Source organism: Procambarus clarkii, chromosome 53 (assembly GCF_040958095.1).
Source record: "Procambarus clarkii isolate CNS0578487 chromosome 53, FALCON_Pclarkii_2.0, whole genome shotgun sequence".
Taxonomy (NCBI): Eukaryota; Metazoa; Arthropoda; class Malacostraca; order Decapoda; family Cambaridae; genus Procambarus; species Procambarus clarkii.
In genome coordinates, this window is record NC_091202.1 from 6,721,043 (window position 1) to 6,741,545 (window position 20,503).

The 20,503-nt window shown below is 41.0% G+C and overlaps 1 long non-coding RNA gene across 1 annotated transcript in view; it reads right to left on the reverse strand.

Annotated features, from left to right (window-relative positions):
• Positions 1–2,174: 2,174 nt before the first annotated feature.
• The window catches only part of LOC123767100 (uncharacterized), a 173,360-nt gene continuing 155,031 nt past the window's right edge, over positions 2,175–20,503 (reverse strand). Inside the window, exon 3 of the long non-coding RNA XR_011222746.1 lies at positions 2,175–2,257. This is a non-coding gene — a long non-coding RNA (uncharacterized lncRNA). The remainder of the gene's footprint in view (positions 2,258–20,503) is intronic.

The window sequence follows — 20,503 nt, forward strand, 5'->3', positions numbered from 1 at the left end:
AACTGTATTAGCTAGGGGTCTATTTCAGGTGCTGTAGGTTGAAGTCCACAAGCAGGATGATGTTAGGGGCTGGATTTGCGAGGTTTTCTAAGCTGTGTTCGATTTTAATTAGTTGGTCTTTAAACTGCTGAGGATTTGCCTCCCGTAACTTATATACAAGGACAATACATTTAGGATCTCTATTTTGATTACCAGAACTTCCACCATATCGTTTGTGGTATTTAGCAGCTCAATGCAGATGAGTGTATCTTTGATGTACAGGCTGACCCCCACCCTGTAGCCTGTGTTTCTGTCACATCTGAAAAGATTGTACTCCGAAATCCATGTTTCACCATCATAATTGTCCTTTATCTGCAGTTTGTGTTTTCACCTAATTTCCATCTTTCTTTCTAATACAACAATTACCTGCTACGATTCAAATTAATTACTCAAATTAAGTTGAATATGACATTATAATTCTTTGTCGAATCAGGCCCCAAAGTTGTACTGGCTTAGCTTTGTTTGTGTCATTTGAGCTTCGGCTCTTGGGTCCCGGCTCTCAATTGTGAATCTACTAATGAACAGGTTCTTGAGCATATTGGGCTCTATCACATCTTCATTTGAAACTGTTTATAGAGTTAGCCTCCAACAAATCACTTCTAAATGCATTCCATTTATTAACTACACTTTGCGTGTACCACCCATACTAAAGTTGACAAGACCACACACTAGAAGGTGAAGGGACGACGACGTTTCGGTCCGTCCTGGAACATTCTCAAGTCGATTGTCTTCTAGTGTGTGGTCTGGTCAACTTACTTTAGCCATAATATTATGACTCATCGCCTCTACCCATACTAAATAATGTGCTTTTATCTTCCCTGACAATTCCCCTGGGAATTTTGTATGTGGTGATCATGTCTCCCCAAACCCTTCTGCCTTCCAGCGACTTGAGATGCAATTCACAGAGCCTTGACTTGTATCTCATATCTCTTAGTTCTTGGACTAATAGAGTGGCATACCTTTAAACCTTATCCAGATCAGTCTTATACTTGACAAGGGATAGCTTTGTCTTATACATGGACTCCAAGCTGGAGCTGCATACACCAGGATTGGTCTAACATATGTGGTATGCAAGGTTCTAAACAATTCCTTACACAAGTTTCTAGAGGCAGTTCTGATATTAGCCGAATAAGGGCGGTTGGTGGTAACATGTTCTACTTGAGATGAGTGCTCTTAACATTTATTATGTGCTATTAATATTTCCAGGATATTCGGTTATATAATGGGCCATTGCACCAAAATGCTTAGTAAAATTAGCCACTAAGAATTGCATTGGTCAGTAGAGTGAAATAATAATATTTATATTATAAAATCACATTATCAAGAAATAGAATTAGTAAATAAATAAATTTGCATGATTTAAATCTACAGTTTGGCAGGTTAGGTTAAGAACTTACACTTAACAGTGCCTAGCTGTTCATGCAGTCTTCTTCAGTTTTTATTTAACCTTTCGATTGAAGGTATTGATGTGCATTAATTCCTCAAAGAAGTGTGATAACAGTTTACAATATTGAGGACCCTAAAAACTCCCCATACACCAGTCAAACACCAGTGGAGGACACCGCCACTCTTACATAAGCAGCTAAGCTCTTTTAGCTTAATTTGTAACATTAAGTATACATAATACAGGTTGTGTAGTCGAAGATTTGAGAGTATATTAGGTATAAAAATAATACACAAGGCCATGATCATCCGAAGCACCTTATTACTCAGGCTCTGACAGAGAGACGTAAGATTCACTTAAGCCAGGATCTCCCGAGCACCTTAGTACACAAGCACCAATATAGACACAGAAGCTTCAGCTAGGTCATGATGATCTGAAGCACCTTACTACACACGCAGTAACGTAGACACAGAAGCTTCAGCTAGGTCACGATAACCTGCAGCACCTTATTACACAAGCACTAACTTAGAGACGACATATAAGAATTGTCATTCACTCTTCCGTGGAAATAAACATTCCATTCAACTGGGCTCTAGGGGACTCGAACCGTCGATAGAGTTTCGGCCCTCACGTGTGTGTGGGATCCACGGTTCGAGTCTCCTAGAGCCTAGTTGAATGGAATAGAGACATAAGCTTTAGCTTGGCCATGATAATCTGTAGCACCTTACGACATAAATGTTAACATTGACATGTGTGCCTCACCTGAACCATGATCATCATCATCACTGTCTAAATCAAGCCTCGTTGTTCTCTCCTTGTATGCTCTTTCTTTGGCTGCAAAGAGCGAGAAATTAGTATTAGTGGAAATCGGGGTTAGAAGATTTATGTACATCCATAAAACAGAATATAACTGTCTGCTTGTTCGAGGTTTTAGGACAGATTCTTTGGCTATCCTCATTAAACGTTTGCAGGATTGACGGTGATTTTATGGGAGTATCCTAGGAGGGCTGATCCAGTGCCTCCCTAAAACGGGGTTAGGAAAATAATTTTGCCTCAAAATGCGTTTCATTGATATGTCACGCCAATGTGATTTCATTGCAATCTGATGTGGCGCAAAAGAATGTGAACGCCATTCGTGATCGAATGGCGTTCGAATGGAATGGTGTGTGCTAGATCACACTCTAGCACACACCTGCTAGTGTGGTCTGGTCGACTGTAAAACCCTATTCGGGCTCAAGTTCAGAGGCCTCCATAACCTCCAGTGAATTCATAGAGTTCCAGTTTGGTTGACTTTTGTACAATCGTGGCCGAATCGGTTAAGGCAGTTGTCTGGGAATCACCACAACACAGGTTCAAGTCACCAAAAGTTATTATATGTATCCTAATTCAAGTATAACAACAGAAAATGTCAACACTTAAATGAGAATCAAAGACACAACTCATGGGGAAAATAAACAAATAATAAAGAAGTTTACATGAACTATAAATGAAAACAAAATGCTAAATGTGAATTATACACAGAATAATTCAGAATTATACACAGTATAATTCTGAATTATACACAGTATAATTCAGAATTATAATCAGTATAATACAAAGTATAACTGAGCAGCTACACCATTAATATTTAGCAGAGACCACAGCTCCCTTATATATAAGGGTTCCATTATTCTCAAATCCGACTGACCACTCATACATGTGTCTAAAATTTATAAATCGGTTTCAAACAGAGAATGATTCACTAATTACAATGATTTCTAATCTCTGAGAATGCTGGTTTGGATAATGGAAAGCCAGTCCTAAATGATACTCCCCGGTACTCCAGTATCCTTATCTTAAAGTTCCGATTGGAACATCCGAAGTATCCAGCATTACAGCTGGAACATTTATAGCATTGTACAACAGCATTATGACTAATATTATTTTTATTCTGTCTATTTTCCATTCAACGCCAATATCCTCTACCATCTGGAAAGTGAAGAAACACCAGATCATTTAATCTTTCCATTTTTATTGTTCGAAGTTTAGTCAGCACTGTGACATCTTCAGGAATAAACTGTTGAACTGACACAGGTATACTGAGCTTTCAAAGTTGATGGCTGTTGTTTTAGATTCAGCTATTAGAAAACAATTTCCATGTAATTTCCAATTTCCAGTTTTCAACTTTTTTGATAGTGGTAAGGATTGTGATGTTGTGTACCTTGACTTTAGCAAAGCTTTTGAAACAGTGCCACATGAAAGACTAATTAACAAGAGAGAGGCTCATGGTATAAAGATAGAGGCTTACATGTGTGATGTAAAAGAGGATTTCGATTTGGATTCAATATATTACTTATTTACTAATATTCTAAGCAAAGCACAGGAAAGTAGTATACTTTACAAATTGAATAGATAAAATACAAATGACCCGAAATGGATTACAAAGGATCTGAAAAACCTTATAGGTAGAAAAAGAGCTTGGTACAAAAGGATTAAGAATGGGGAAGTCAATTTAGTACAAGAATTCGCACAACTATGAAGTTCGTATAGCAGGCCAAGCAAAGGCAAATCCTAAAGGGTTTTTCAGTTATATCGAACAAAGGTTAGGGAAAGGATAGGTCCATTAAAAACCGAGACAGGTCAGATAACGGATAATGACGAAGAGATGAGTAGTATTTTTAACAGATATTTTGTCTCTGTATTTACTAAAGAAGAACTTAACTCTATGCCTTCAGCCGAACAGGTCTATGTGGGTGGGGACGAGGACAAGTTGACTAGTCTAACAGTTACCAGGGATGATATTATTAAACAAATAGTAAAACTCAAATCAAACAAATCCCCAGGGCCGGTTGAAGTTTTTACCAGGGTGCTTAAAGAATGCAAAGAGGAGCTATGCGTGCCACTGTCTACCATATTTAATAAATCCTTAGAGTCAGGCAGAGTGCCAGAGTCGTGGAAGGTTCCTAATGTAGTACCAGTTTTTAAGAAAGGAGTTAGATGACTTGCATCAAACTATCAGCCAATTAGCCTAACGTCTATTGTGAGAAAGTTACTTGAATCGATAATTGCAAATACCATTCGTTTTCATATTGAAAAACATAAATCAATAAACGAGTCACAACATGGTTTTACAAATGGCCGTTAATGTTTAACAAATTTGCTATATTTTTATTTCAGCATAGTTGAGGATGTTAATAGTGGTAAGGTTTGCAATGTTGTGTACCTTGACTTTAGCAAAGCTTTTTGATACAGTGCCACATGAAAAACTGATCAAAAAGATAGAGACTCATGGTATTGGGGGTGCTATATTAAGTTGGATTAGGGCATGGCTATACCAAAGGAAACAGAGAGTTAGTATAAATGGGGTTAAGTCAGAGTAGGAAAATGTTGTAAGTGGAGTGCCTCAAGGCTCTGTCTTGGGACCTCTGTTGTTTATAATATATATAAATGATTTAGATTCAGGTTTGAGGAGCAAATTTGCCGATGATACACAAATCGGTAGGGAAATTAACACGGAAGAAGACTCACTATCACTTCAAGTTTATCTAAATAGGATTTTTAAATGGTCAAAAGATTGGCAGATGCAGTTTAATGCTGATAAATTTAAAGTTCTGAGGTTAGGTAATAATGATAGAGTTACAAGATACGAGCTAGATGGTGTTGAGATGGCGAAGTCGGACTGCGAAAGGGATCTAGGAGTTATGATTAGTAAGAATTTAAAACTAAAGGGTCAATGCATGAATGTTTGTTATAAGGCAAATAGGACACTGAGATTTATTAATCGATGTATTAGTAACAAGACACCTGGTGTTCTTCAACTATATCTTGCTGTGTTAGGGCCCCATTTAGATTATGCAGTTCAGTTTTGGTCGCCGTACTATAGAATGGATATAAATTCACTTGCACGTGTCCAGCGTAGGATGACAAAGTTAATTCCCCAAATTAGAAATCTTTCATATGAAGAAAAATTAACAAAACTTAAATTGCATTCACTGAAAAGGCGATGAGTTAGGGGTGACTTGATAGAGGTTTACGAGTGGATGAATGGACATAACAAAGGGAATATTAATAGGGTATTAAAGGTATTAACACAAGACAGAACACAAAACAACGGGTATAAATTGGATAAGTTAAGATTTAGGAAAGACTTGGGTAAATACTGGTTCGGTAACAGGGGTTGTTGATTTGTGGAACCAATTACCCCGTAACGTGGTGGAGGTGGGGTCCCTCGAATGTTTCAAACGTGGGTTGGACATGTATATGAGTGGAATTGGGTGGTTATAAATAGGAGCTACCTCATATGGGCCAATAGGCCTTAACAATTGGACACCCTCATAAATCCTGTCAAGCATTATCCTTCGCCGTGATAGCAGCCTGATGATTAAATGCGACCTCAGCACACAGTATACATTTACTTAAAAAATCTTCCACTTACTGGCTATTCATGCCCGAGCCACTTCTTGAATGGCTTAACCTTCATCAATCTCTCTCTCACTACTCTATTATCCATCTCCCCGTCCATCCCTCTGTCCCTCACAATGTTTCTCCCTACCATCATTCATAATATCATCCACTGCTCTTCCTCTCACCAGTCTCCTTCTTCTCCATCACTCCTCTCCTCTTCTTCCTCTCAACCTTCCTACCCCGACATCCCCCTCTCCTCATCTCAGCTCTTCCTCCCTCTCTACCACTCAAAGAGAGAGAGTAATCTCTCTCTTTTTCGCCCCTCTTTTCATTCTTCTTCCTTCCCAACACGTTCTCCAAATGTCATATCCCTTTCTCCTCCTCTGCATCCTCTCCCATCCTCACCACCTTTCTCCCACCCTCTCTTCCAGCATCCCTCTCTCTCTCTCTCTCTGTCTCCCCTTCCTTTCTCGCTGTCCTTCTCTCTCTCTCTCTCCAACTTTATTAGGCACCGAAACTGCTAAATAACTTGAATTCATGAAAATTGCAGGAGTGTGTGTGTGTGTGGGTGTTGCAAGGTTCACTATAAATGCCGATATGTCTTAACGCATGGCACTTGGGTACATCTTGACTTTTCTATGACACTAATATACCCCTAAGTGTCTTCATGTGTGAAAATCAGGTGAGGCTAACCCCCTAACGTCTGGCCTCATACTTCGGACAGTGATACAGAGTAATAGATATTTTATAATAATAGTATTAATTGATGACAGTAGGCATCCTTCAGCCTCGGGAGAATATTAGAGTTGCGCTCTGGTTGTCAGTTCCGATGCAGCGTCTGGTGTGACTGATGAGGCCAATCCGAGAATGGCAATCCATCCCACTCTGTGCACAAACGAAGTCTAAATCTGGCCTGTTTTCCTGGCTACGGCTCTCCTTCTCGGTCTCTTTACCTCCAATTGCTTGGCAAGTGTCTCCTCGAACTTGGAGAGACCTTTCTGAACAGACTGCCTCCAGGCTGATCGGTCTGCAGTCAGTGTTACCCACGTGGCACGATCGACGTCCATGACTTTCAGGTCCCTTTTGCAAATGTCTTTGTACCGCAGCTGGGGTTTGCTTATTGGACGTTTTCCCTGCGTCAACTCTCCGTACAGGAGATCCTTGGGGATCCTGCCATTGGATATTCACACCATGTGCCCGAGCCAGCCAATTCGTCTCTGCTTCAGCATTGTGTACATGCTGGTGATTCTAGCTCTCCCCAGGATGCTGTTGGTTGTCACCTTGTCCTGCCAAGTGATGTTCAAGATGTGTCGGAGGTAGCGCATGTGATAAGCATTCTGCTTTCTTTCCTGACAGCCGCGGATTGTCCGTGACTCGCTGCCATATAGGAGAGTGCTCAGGACGCAGGCTCTGTAAACCTGGAACTTTGTATACTCAGCTTATTGTTGGCCCACACTCTCTTTGTCAGTCTGGACATGGTTGTAGATGCCTTACCGATTCGTTTGTTTGGCTCCGTATCAAGAGAGAGGGAGTGAGAGATTGCGGAGCCCAGTTACACGAAGTTGTGAATGACTTCCAGTTTGTAACCTGAGATGTAGATGTTAGATGGGGAGTCCACTCCTTGTCCCATGACTAGTGTTTTCTTCAGGCTGATGGTGAGTCCTAAAGCCTGACAGGCCTCGCTGAACAGGGTCATGAGCTGTTGGAGGTCTTCAGCTGAGTGGGCGGTGATTGCTGGGTCGTCAGCAAAAAGGAAGTCGTGCAGACACCTCAGCCGAACCTTTGTCTTGGCTCTTAGCTTGGCAAGGTTGAAGAGCTAAACGTCCGATCGGGTCCGGAGGTAGATGCCTTCCGTGGCAGATCCGAAGGCGTGCTGCACCATTACTGCTAAGAAAATCCCGAATAAGGTTGGAACCGAGACGCAGCCCTGCTTTACTCCACTATCGAAGGCATCTGACGTATAGCCGTCAACAACCATGGTGCCCTTCATGTTCTCGTGGATGGATCTGGGGATGCTGAGGAGCCTGGGTGGACATCCGAGCTTAGGGAGGATTTTAAACAGGTCATCCCTGCTGACGGGGTCGAAGACCTTCGTCAGGTCTCTGAAGGCTTCGAAGAGTGGCTGCTACGGTTCCTTGCATTTCTCCTGCAGTCTTCTGAGGGAAAAGACCATGTCGATGGTGAACCTGTTAGCTCGGAATCCACACTGTGATTCTGGGTAGACTCTCTCTGCAAGTACTTGGAGCCTCTTCAATGGGACTCGAGCAAACAGCTTTCCTACAATGCTGAGGAGGGAGATGCCGCGGTAATTGTTGCAGTCGCCCCTGTCACCTTTATTCTTGTACAGTGACGATGTTGGTGTCCCTTATGTCCTGTGGCATCTCTCCTCTCCAGCATAGGCAGAAGATTTCATGCAGCTCCATGAGTAGGTGTAGGTTACCTTTGCAGGACTTGAAGGTCTCATCAGGAATGCCGTCTTTACCAGAAGCTTTGCCAGAAGGAAGAGAGTCTAGGGCCTCGCTGAGTTCTTCGAGGGTCGGTTTGCTGTCGAACTCCATTAAAACAGGCAGATACTCAATGGTGCTCAGGGCGTCCTCGTGACCACTTTCTCCCTGGCGTATAACTCAGAGTAGTGCTCGACCCAGTGCTTCAGCTGCAGTGTCTGGTCTTGAATCCACCTCGCCTGTGACAGATTTCAGGGGGGTGGTCTCCGAATTGGGCCAAGGGCCTGCTTGATGACTTCATATATCCTCTTTACATTGCTTTATCTGCTACAGTCTGTATCTGAGGCAGAGCTGGAGCCAATAGTTGTTAGCGCATCGCCTGGCGCTCCGCTGCACTTTGCAGCGGACGTCCCAAAAGATCTGCAAGTTGCGCTGACTTGGGCAATATTTCTATGCTGTTAAGGCGTTTCTCTTCTCTTCGATGACTGGTCTCATACTTTGGACAGTGATACAGTGTAACAGTTATCTTATTTTATTAATATTAATTGATAAACTTCTAATAATTACTATTATTATGTTTTCTTGTTGCAAATACTGATATAAAGTAATTTACAAATATAATTAATACAAAATCCTAGGTAGTGTTACTCCAGACATATGAAGATGATCAGTGACTCTTCTTATGCCTAAAAAATCCCAAAGACATTTGCTGGAAGATGTAATGACTCATGACTCTTTGATCACATTAATTTATATGGAAATGAGAGTGTACCAGGCGTGTGGGTAAGCATCCTTAATAGTCCCTCTGGTAACAGGATCTCACGTCTTAACCAGTATCTTTGTTGTCTCCTCCAACTCTAGCGATCCAGCTCTATCTGCTGACCGAATAGCACGTGGACACAACTGTTCAGGAATAACTTTCTAAATGGCGGTTAATTTAATATCTGAATAGCACTATTCAGTTGGGGCTGAGAGAAGCATTGAGTGGATGGCAGGTATTGCTACGACGGTAACTCTCTGCATGAGAGAGTAGACGGTAAACTCTCTGCATGAGAGAGTAGAGGATGTGGCAGAAACCACCAATACGGTGATGTGCATAATGCCATGAGTGTTGTTACACTAAGGACAATCTGGGGTGAGTAAGTCATTTATGAAGGATGCTATAAGTCTGAAGGGTTGACAACATATTAACTCGTTATATATCCATGTGTGAGTAAATTGTTAAATTATGTTTCTCAAGCTGGTTATACATTGAGCCTTGCTATCGGTGTTCTAAGGAACGTCTTCACAACTGATCATAAGTGTGAAATACTTGAGTCTTTATAATGAAGTATGATGTTTGCAGAAATAATGACGTGCTTCATTCTTCCCCTCTAAGCTAGTGTGATGTCCTTCACTGTACATTCGCTGCCAGTGCGATGTTCTTCACTGTACCTTCTCAGCCAGTGTGATGCTCTTCACTGTACCTTCCCAGGCAATGTGATGCTCTACACTGTACATTTGCAGCCACTGTGATGATCTTCACTGTATATTATCAGCCACTGTGATGCTCTTCACTGTACCTTCGCAGCCAGTGTGATGCTTTTCACCATACCACTGTAGCCAGTGAAACCTATCCTCCTGTTTAGATAGTACCTATTGCGACGATCGTGAATAGTCAGAATTCGTACGTTCTTAGCTTTTAGATAGTGGTATACTGACTAGTAAGGAATTCTTGAAAAAATTGAAGCTAAAACACAAACTTAAATATTCCTAGGCCAAGTATAGCACACGTATTACACATAGCACACTGGGAACCTATGAGACCACTGAGGCACACCTCACATCTTTCCTTACTGACTGTGGGTTAATAACTGAATAACCAGATGTCAAGTGAACTCTATCTCTGGGGTCCCTTCTACTACTGAACCCTCTCATCCTAAGAGTGTAACTTATAGTTTCGTCTAACAACCAAAGTGTACTATAGCTCTGCCTTTCCATTCAAAAGGTTTTAAATTAATTTTTTTTTCTCTTGTTTATCCCACCATTTTATATTGTTTATTTCTGAATTTTTAATTTAATATGTTGTATTTACAATTACTTTTTTGTAATTTGCATTTGCATAATTTAATTTTTAGTATTACTTATTATCAATCTAAATTCTACTTTAATTTGTAAAAAATTATAGCAAGTAGAATTACAGCAAGCAGACTTAGTGTTTTACTGTTCAGTAGTCGTTATTTATTATTCCTTGACTCCATTGTATCTACATGCAAGCTGATATTGACCCTGAACTAAATCTGCTGTCACAAATCTACAATAACCAGCATATTGATTATCACTACTGGAGGTATTACACAGCAAACCTTGAAAAAAACAAACTCCAAAATAACACTTTCGTATCAGTCTTCAACCAAAATGGTAGATCTCTTGGAAAACATTTTGATGAAATGAATGCACTACTCACAGCACTAGGTACTAAACTATCGTTTATTATTTTACAGAAATATGGCCAAGTAAAGACCATACCCAACTTTACAACTTAGCCGGTTATAAAACCATTCACAACTGCAGGTCAAATAAAAAAGGTGGCACAGCCTTCTATTGCCAAAACATCTTCATTTGCAATAGCGTCATTAGTGATTGAGACGAGTTTTGTGAGTATTCCTCTGCTTAATTCTCGATTTAAATCCCTTAAAACATCCTTGACTATTGGAGCTATATATTGATTTCCCAATACTCATATAACTGCATTCTCTGATAACCTAAGGAATCGTATCATAAACAACAAGCTCAACAAAAAGTACATTATTCTAGTAGGTGACTTCAATATTGACTTGTGTCAACAAAATAGCCCTCAAGTCAACTATTTCCTAAATAGCATGAACTCCTGTATGCTAGTCCCCACAATCATCAAGCCCACCCGAATCACTCAAACATCCGCTACTACGTTGGATCAATAATTGACTAACATAACAGCTCCCCCTTGCCTCTGGTATAATCACTGACAGAACAACTGCCTGCTATTCTACCTTCATCATAGAAAACATGGACATAACACGAAAAGATATTAAGAAACATACCTTCAGGCTACACAGCGAAGCAGCAATAGGCAATCTCACAAATTCACTTCACAATATTAACTAGGAGTATGAATTCAATAATACACAGTATAAATTCATTAGCCAACATCTTCCCTTCCAAAACTCTAAGCCTCTACAACGCTCACTGTCCTCTCCTCACCAAGCAAGTAACTGGCAAAAGATTAAACAATCCTTGGCTCACTAGAGGCAAACTCAAAGCAATCAACAAGAAATTTGAATATTAAAAAATACTTAGGATTTGCCTAGTTACGAAAGAAGTAATTAAGAGGTACTCCTCAATGCTTACTAGTATAATAAGAAGAGTGAAACTTTCCTATTATGAGAGTAGAATCAAAGAAGCAAAAGCAAACATGAGAAGCACTTGGAAAACCATCTCAAACTTTCTTGGATCTAAACTGCCTATCATATAATAGGCAGATAAAACTCTTCAGGGATGGTTACACACCTGCAACATATTTAGAAACGGCAACTGAATTTAATAGTTTTTTTTATCAATAAGTGCTAACCTTGCCAGAAAAATCCAACAGACTCAGACACATGTTACTACATATCTTACAGGCAGTTATCCAAACTCTCTTCTCCTTTCACTAGTCAGTCCGACAGATGTTATGTCTATCATTCACTCATTTAAAACGAAAACTGGGAACATTAGTGAAGTACCATCTACGGTATACAAGAGTGCTGCTCATGCCCTTGCGCTACCCATAGCTCTGCTATTCAACAGATCGCTAGAGCGTTATACTTTCCCCTGATATCCTTAAAAATAACGAGTAACGCCAGTTCATAAACAATTACAGCCCGATATAACATCTACCTATATTATAAAAAAAATCGGAAAAATTATTTACAAACATCTCTACTCCTATTTCGTAAAATTCAACATATTAAGTCTCTGTCAGTTTGGCTTCCGCTTCCAAAAGGGTACCAGCGTTGCAATTATTAGTCTGCTTGATATAATTTTCACAGCTCTTGACAAAATGAGTTCCCAGTCGGGCATTGACCTTAGAAAGCCCTTTGATACTGTAAAACATGACTATCGCTTGCTTAAACTTCACTATTATGGTATCAAAGGTCTTGCCCTGAACTATATTCGATCCTATCTTAGTGACAAACACCAATTTGAAGCCATCAATGATATAACCTTCCCGACTCTACCATTAACTGCTGGAGTGACACAGGGAAGCATACTAAGACCTCTCCTATTTCTTATATACATCATTTACATATACTCACTTACATATATATACTTACATCATACATCATTTACATTTACTTATATACATCACACCTTCCCTCATATCCTCAAAAAAGCAAGAGTAACGCCAGTCCATAAAGGAGGCAATCCGGCGGACATAAACAATTATAGACCAATATCAAATCTACCCATTATATCAAAAATATTTGAAAAAATTATTTACAAACAGCTCTATTCCTACCTCGTAAAATTCAACATACTCAGCCCCTGCCAGTTTGCCTTCCGGTCCCAAAAGAGCACCAACGATGCAATCATTAGTCTCCTTGACGTTATCTACTTAGCCCTTGACAAAAATGAGTTTCCGATTGGACTCTTCGTTGACCTAAGAAAAGCCTTTGATACTGTTAATCACAACTACCTCTTACTTAAACTCCAGCATTATGAAATCCGAGGCCTTGCCCTTGACTACATCCGATCCTATCTTAGTGACAGACACCAATATGTAACCATCAATGATACAACTTCTTCCACTCTACCAATTACCGTTGGAATGCCACAGGGCAGTATCTTAGGACCTCTTCTATTTCTTATTTATATAAACGATCTGCCTAATGTCTCTAATATTCTCAAACCTATATTGTTTGCTGACGATACTACCCTTATCTATTCAGACCTCAACCCACATACACTAAATAATGTTGTGAATAATGAATTAAAAAAGTCCACTTATGGATGTCAACGAACAAACTAACATTAAATATCGAAAAGACTTACTACATCTTATTTGGAAGCAAATCATCAAATGCAATTCAGCTACAGATAGACAACATTAACATCAGTAATAAAAATGATGGCAAGTTTCTTGGCTTATTCCTAGACAAGAGACTCAACTTCAGCACCCACATTCAACACATAACTAAGAAAGTCTCTAAGACAGTTGGTATACTCTCCAAAATCAGATATTATGTTCCTAACTCTGCTCTCCTCTCACTATATTATGCACTAATCTACCCCTATCTTAATTATGGTATCTGTGCATGGGGGTCTACCACTGCAAACCACTTTAAGCCCATCATCAGGCAGCAAAAATCTGCTATCAGAATAATAACTAACTCTTCTTTCAGACAACACTCAGCTCCCTTGTTTAAATCCCTAAACTTGCTAAATATTAACTCCCTCCACACATTCTCTTGTGTCAACTACATTTACAAAACCCTGTTCTTAAATGCAAACCATGCTCTGAAACTCTCCCTAGACAGATGTAATAGGACCCATTATCACCACACCAGAAATAAATATATCTTTGATATCCCCAGGGTCAAACTTAATCTGTGTAAACACTCTATGCAAATTAAGGGACCTAGTCTATGGAACTCACTCCCTAGTGAATTGAAAAACTGTAAAACTTTTGCCTTATTTAAAAGCAAAACCAAAAAGTACCTAATTTTATCTTCTTAGTTTCCTACACTGAGCTTTAAATTTGCTCTGTACCTTGTGTTACCCAATCTCCTAATTTGTATGTAGTATCAAACAACCTTATCATTGTGTTCATTGCTGTCTTCTTTTATGTGCTAGCCATATGCTGTATTGTGCCTACCAATTTTTGTCAACTACCATTCAAGCTGTCATTGTAATCAATCTTAGCTACCTATGTGCTTTAATATACTGTACCTACAATTTTCTCTCATCTTCTTTTTTTTCATTCCATCTAACTGTTATCATTTTTTGTCTATAAATTTTGCAAGTATTTACCTACTTAAAATTTTCTTAGATTAAGGACCTGCCCGAAACGCTGCACGTACTAGTGGCTTTACAAGACTGTAATTACCATATTATGTATCCTCACGTTCCCAATGTACCTTCTTGTATATGAATAAATAAATAAATAAATAAATAAATAAATAAATAAATAAATAAATAAATAAATATATATCAATGATCTGCCTAATGTCTCTAACATTCTTAAACCTATACTATTTGCTGATGATAATACCTTCATCTACTCTGACCCCAACCCACACACACACTGAATAATGTTGTAAATATCGAATTAATAAAAGGTCCACTCATAGATGTTAACCAACAAACTCACACTAAACATATGAAACACCTACCACATTTTATTTGGAAGGAAATCATCAAATGAAATTCAGCTTCAGATAAACAATAATATCAGCTATAAAAATGATGGAAAGTTCCTTGGTCTATACATAGACAAGAGACTCAACTTCAGCACGCATATGCAACACATAACCAATAATGTTAAAAAAACTGTCGGTATACTTTCTAAAATCAGACATTATGTTCCAAACGCTGCTCTCTTCTCATAAAACTACGCGCTAATCTATCCTTATCTTACATATGGTATCTGTGCATGGGATTTGAATACTGCAAACAACCTCAAGGCCATCATCACCCAACAAAAATCTGCCATCAAAACAATAACAAACTCTGTTTTTAGACAACACACAGTCCCTCTGTTTAAATCCCTAAACATGTTAAACATTAACTCACTCCACACATTCTCTTGTGTCATTTACATGTACAAGACCTTGTTCATAAATGCAAATCCTGATCTGAAACTATTACTGGACAGATGTAATAGAACCCATAATCACCACACCAGAAATACATATATCTCTAATATCCCCAAAGTCAAACTAAATCTGTGTAAACACTCTTTGAAAAAAAAGGGACACACACACACACACACACACACACACACACACACACACACACACACACACACACACACACACACACACACACACACACACACACACACACACACACACACACACACACACACACTCCCACCTTTTTCCCCCTGTCCCCCTTCCCCCTTCATCCCAGACCCTCCCTATCCCTCCTCCCCCCTCAATGCATATCCTCCATGTCCCCCCTACCTCCTTAACCCACACCCTACCGGTTCCCCCTTCCCTTCAACCCCCACCCCCCACCCCAAAATCCTCTGAGACCCTGCAAACCACCTCACAGATCCTCTCACCCACGGAACAGCTTCCCACACCAGCAGAATGCTTGCCAAGAAAGGGACATGAAAATGAACAGAAGAAAGTGAGCTTCAAGGCGATGTACACTAACATAGATGGGATTTCAAATAAAACAAGTGAACTTGGAGAATGGGCACTAGAAGAAAACCCAGACATAATAGCACTCACATAAACAAAGTTAACGAAAATCATAACAAACGCAGTGTTTCCACAGGGCTACTATGTAGTGAGGAAAGAGAGAGAAGGGAGAGGAGGAGGTGGTGTAGCTCTGCTACAAAGAGAAGGTTGGAGTTTCGAAGAGATGGTAATTCAGAACTGTGAAGGTTTCAGTGACTACATTTCAGGCACCATAGCAATTGGAGGACAGAAAATTATAATAGTAGTCATATATAACCCCCCACCAAATGATAGAAGACCCAGACAGGAATATGATAGAAACAACTTGGCCACCATCAATATAATAGAGAGAGCAGCTTCTGTGGCTAGCAGGAACGGATCCAGACTTCTAATCATGGGAGACTTCAACCATGGGAAGATAGATTGGGGGAACAGAGACCCACATGGAGGCCCAGACACATGGAGAGCTAAGCTGCTGGATGTGGCAACAAGAAACTTTCTAAGTCAACACGTCATGGGACCGACAAGAATGAGAGGAGGGGATGAACCAGCCTTGCTTGATCTGATATTTACCCTAAATGAGTCGGATATAAGGGAAGTTAAGTTGGAAGCCCCCTTGGGAATGAGTGATCATAGTGTATTGAGCTTTGAGTACCTGGTTGAGCTGGAAATTATCACCCCCAAAAAGGAACTGGGAACCAAAGGGCTGGCGTACCGAAAGGGAAACTATGAGGAAATGAATAAATTCCTATGGGATATACAGTGGGACACAGAACTCGGAACCAAGTCCGTACAAGACATGATGGACTATGTCACCCAAAAATGTCAGGAGGCTGTAAGCAGGTTTGTCCCAGCCCGACAGGAAAAAACAGAGAAGCAAAGGAAGAATCCGTGGTTTAATAAGGAATGTATAAAAGCAAATGAGCAGAACAAAAGGGCATGGAGGAACTTCCGTAATAACAGAACACCAGAAAGTAGAGAGAGATACCAGAGAACCAGGAACGAGTATGTCAGTGTGAGAAGAGCAGCTGAGAAAAGGTATGAAAATGATATAGCTAATAAAGCCAAGACCGAACCCACGCTACTACACAGTCACATCAGGAGGAAGACAACAGTGAAGGAACAGGTGATGAAACTTAGGGTGGGCGAGGACAGGTACACAGAGAATGACAAAGAGGTGTGTGAAGAACTCAACAAAAGGTTCCAGGAGGTCTTTACAATAGAACAGGGAGATGTCGCGGCGCTAGAAGAGGTGGCAGCAAACCAGGTGACCTTGGATAGGTTCGAAATTACAAGAGATGAGGTCAAGAAGCACCTATTGGAGCTGGATGTGAGAAAAGCTGTTGGGCCGGATGGAATCTCGCCATGGGTATTGAAAGAGTGTGCAGGAGCACTTTGCCTACCACTCTCCATAGTGCATAGTAGGTCACTGGAAAAGGGGGACCTACCAGAAATATGGAAGACTGCTAATGTAGTACCAATATACAAAGAGGGTGACAGACAAGAGGCATTGAACTACAGGCCAGTGTCCTTAACTTGTATACCATGCAAGGTGATGGAGAAGATTGTGAGAAAAAACCTAGTAACACATCTGGAGAGAAGAGACTTCGTGACAACCCATCAACATGGGTTCAGGGAGGGTAAATCTTGCCTTACAGGATTGATAGAATTCTACGATCAGGTGACAAAGATTAAACAAGAAAGAGAAGGGTGGGCGGACTGCATTTTTTTGGGACTGTCGGAAAGCCTATGACACAGTACCCCATAAAAGGTTGATGCATAAGCTAGAGAAACAGGCAGGAGTAACTGGTAGGGCGCTCCAGTGGATGAGGGAGTACCTAAACAATAGGAAGCAGAGCGTTACAGTGAGGGGTGAGACCTCAGACTGGCGTGAAGTCACCAGTGGAGTCCCACAGGGCTCTGTACTTGGACCTATCCTGTTTCTGATATACGTAAATGATCTCCCAGAGGGTATAGACTCATTCCTCTCAATGTTTGCTGACGACGCCAAAATTATGAGAAGGATTAAGACAGAGGAAGACAGCTTGAGGGTTCAAGAAGACCTGGAAAAGCTGCAGGAATGGTCGAACAAATGGCTGTTAGAGTTTAATCCAAGCAAATGTAATGTAATGAAGATAGGGGTAGGAAGCAGGAGACCAGATACAAGGTATCACTTGGGAGATGAAATACTTCAAGAGTCCGAGAGAGAAAAAAGACCTGGGGGTTGATATCACGCCAGACCTGTCCCCGGAAGCTCATATCAAGAGGATAACAGCAGCAGCATATGCCAGGTTGGCTAACATAAGAGCGGCCTTTAGAAACTTGTGTAAGGAATCTTTCAGAACATTATATATCACATATGTCAGACCAATCCTGGAGTATGCGGCACCAGCATGGAGTCCATATCTAGTCAAGCATAAGACTAAAATGGAAAAGGTTCAAAGGTTTGCCACCAGACTAGTACCCGAGCTGAGAGGTATGAGCTACGAGGAGAGACTATGGGAATTAAACCTCACTTCGTTGGAAGACAGAAGAGTTAGGGGGGACATGATCACCACATTCAAGATCCTCAAGGGAATTGACAGGGTTGATAAGGACAGGCTGTTTAACACAAAGGGCACACGCACTAGGGGACACAGGTGGAAACTGAGTGCCCAAATGAGCCACAGAGATATTAGAAAAAACTTTTTTAGTGTCAGAGTGGTTGACAAATGGAATGCATTAGGAAGTGATGTGGTGGAGGCTGACTCCATACACCGTTTCAAGTGTAGATATGATAGAGCCCAATAGGCTCAGGAACCTGTACACCTGTTGATTGACAGTTGAGAGGTGGGACCAAAGAGCCAGAGCTCAACCCACGCAAGCACAACTAGGTGAGTACAACTAGGTGAGTACACACACACACTCACACAGTGTGTGTGTGTGTGAGCCAAGTATACAAGGCCAGTGCCCTTGACTTGTATACCATGCAAGGTGATGGAGAAGATCGTGAGAAAAAACCTGGTAACACATCTGGAGAGGAGGGACTTCGTGACAAATCGCCAACATGGGTTCAGGGAGGGTAAATCTTGCCTTACAGGCTTGATAGAATTCTACGATCAGGTGACAAAGATTAAGCAAGAAAGAGAGGGCTGGGCAGACTGCATTTTCTTGGATTGTCGGAAAGCCTTTGACACAGTACCGCATAAAAGGCTGGTACATAAGCTGGAGAGACAGGCAGGTGTAGCTGGTAAGGTGCTCCAGTGGATAAGGGAGTATCTAAGCAATAGGAAGCAGAGAGTTACGGTGAGGGGTGAGACCTCCGATTGGCGTGAAGTCACCAGTGGAGTCCCACAGGGCTCTGTACTCGGTCCTATCTTGTTTCTGATATATGTAAATGATCTCCCAGAGGGTATCGATTCATTTACTCAATGTTTGCGGACGATGCTAAAATTATGAGAAGGATTAAAACAGAAGAGGACTGTTTGAGGCTTCAAGAATACCTAGACAAGCTGAAGGAATGGTCGAACAAATGGTTGTTAGAGTTTAACCCAACCAAATGTAATGTAATGAAGATAGATGTAGGGAGCAGGAGGCCAGATACAAGGTATCATCTGGGAGAGGAAATTCTTCAGGAGTCAGAGAAGGAAAAAGACTTGGGGGTTGATATCACGCCAGACCTGTCTCCTGCAGCACATATCAAGCGGATAACATCAGCGGCATATGCCAGGCTGGCCAACATACGAACGGCATTCAGAAACTTGTGTAAAGAATCATTCAGAACTTTGTATACCACATATGTCAGGCCAATCCTGGAGTATGCAGCCCCAGCATGGTGTCCATATCTAGTCAAGGATAAGATTAAACTGGAAAAGGTTCAAAGCTTTGCCACCAGACTAGTACCCGAGCTGAGAGGTATGAGCTACGAGGAGAGACTACGGGAATTAAACCTCGCTTCGCTGGAAAGCAGAAGAGTTAGGGGGGACATGATCACCACATTCAAGATTCTGAAGGGAATTGATAGGGTAGATAAAGACAGTCTATTTAACACAAGGGGAACACGCACAAGGGGACACAGGTGGAAACTGAGTGCCCAAATGAGCCACAGAGATAGTAGAAAGAACTTTTTTAGTGTCAGAGTGGTGGACAAATGGAATGCATTAGGAAGTTATGTGGTGGAGGCTGACTCCATACACAGTTTCAAGTGTAGATATGATAGAGCCCGATAGGCTCAGGAATCTATATACCTGTTGATTGACGGTTGAGAGGCGGGACCAAAGAGCCAGAGTTCAACCCCCGCTAACACAACTAGGTGAGTACACACACACACGACAAGAATGAGAGGAGGGGATGAACCAGCCTTGCTTGATCTGATATTTACCCTAAATGAGTCGGATATAAGGGAAGTTAAGTTGGAAGCCCCCTTGGGAATGAGTGATCATAGTGTATTGAGCTTTGAGTACCTGGTTGAGCTGGAAATTATCACCCCCAAAAAGGAACTGGGAACCAAAGGGCTGGCGTACCGAAAGGGAAACTATGAGGAAATGAATAAATTTCTATGGGATATACAGTGGGACACAGAACTCGGAACCAAGTCCGTACAAGACATGATGGACTATGTCACCCAAAAATGTCAGGAGGCTGTAAGCAGGTTTGTCCCAGCCCGACAGGAAAAAACAGAGAAGCAAAGGAAGAATCCGTGGTTTAATAAGGAATGTATAAAAGCAAATGAGCAGAACAAAAGGGCATGGAGGAACTTCCGTAATAACAGAACATCAGCAAGTAGAGAGAGATGACCAGACAAGCAATGTCTGAGAGATGACAAGCCTATGACCAGAGAACCAGGAACGAGTATGTCAGTGTGAGAA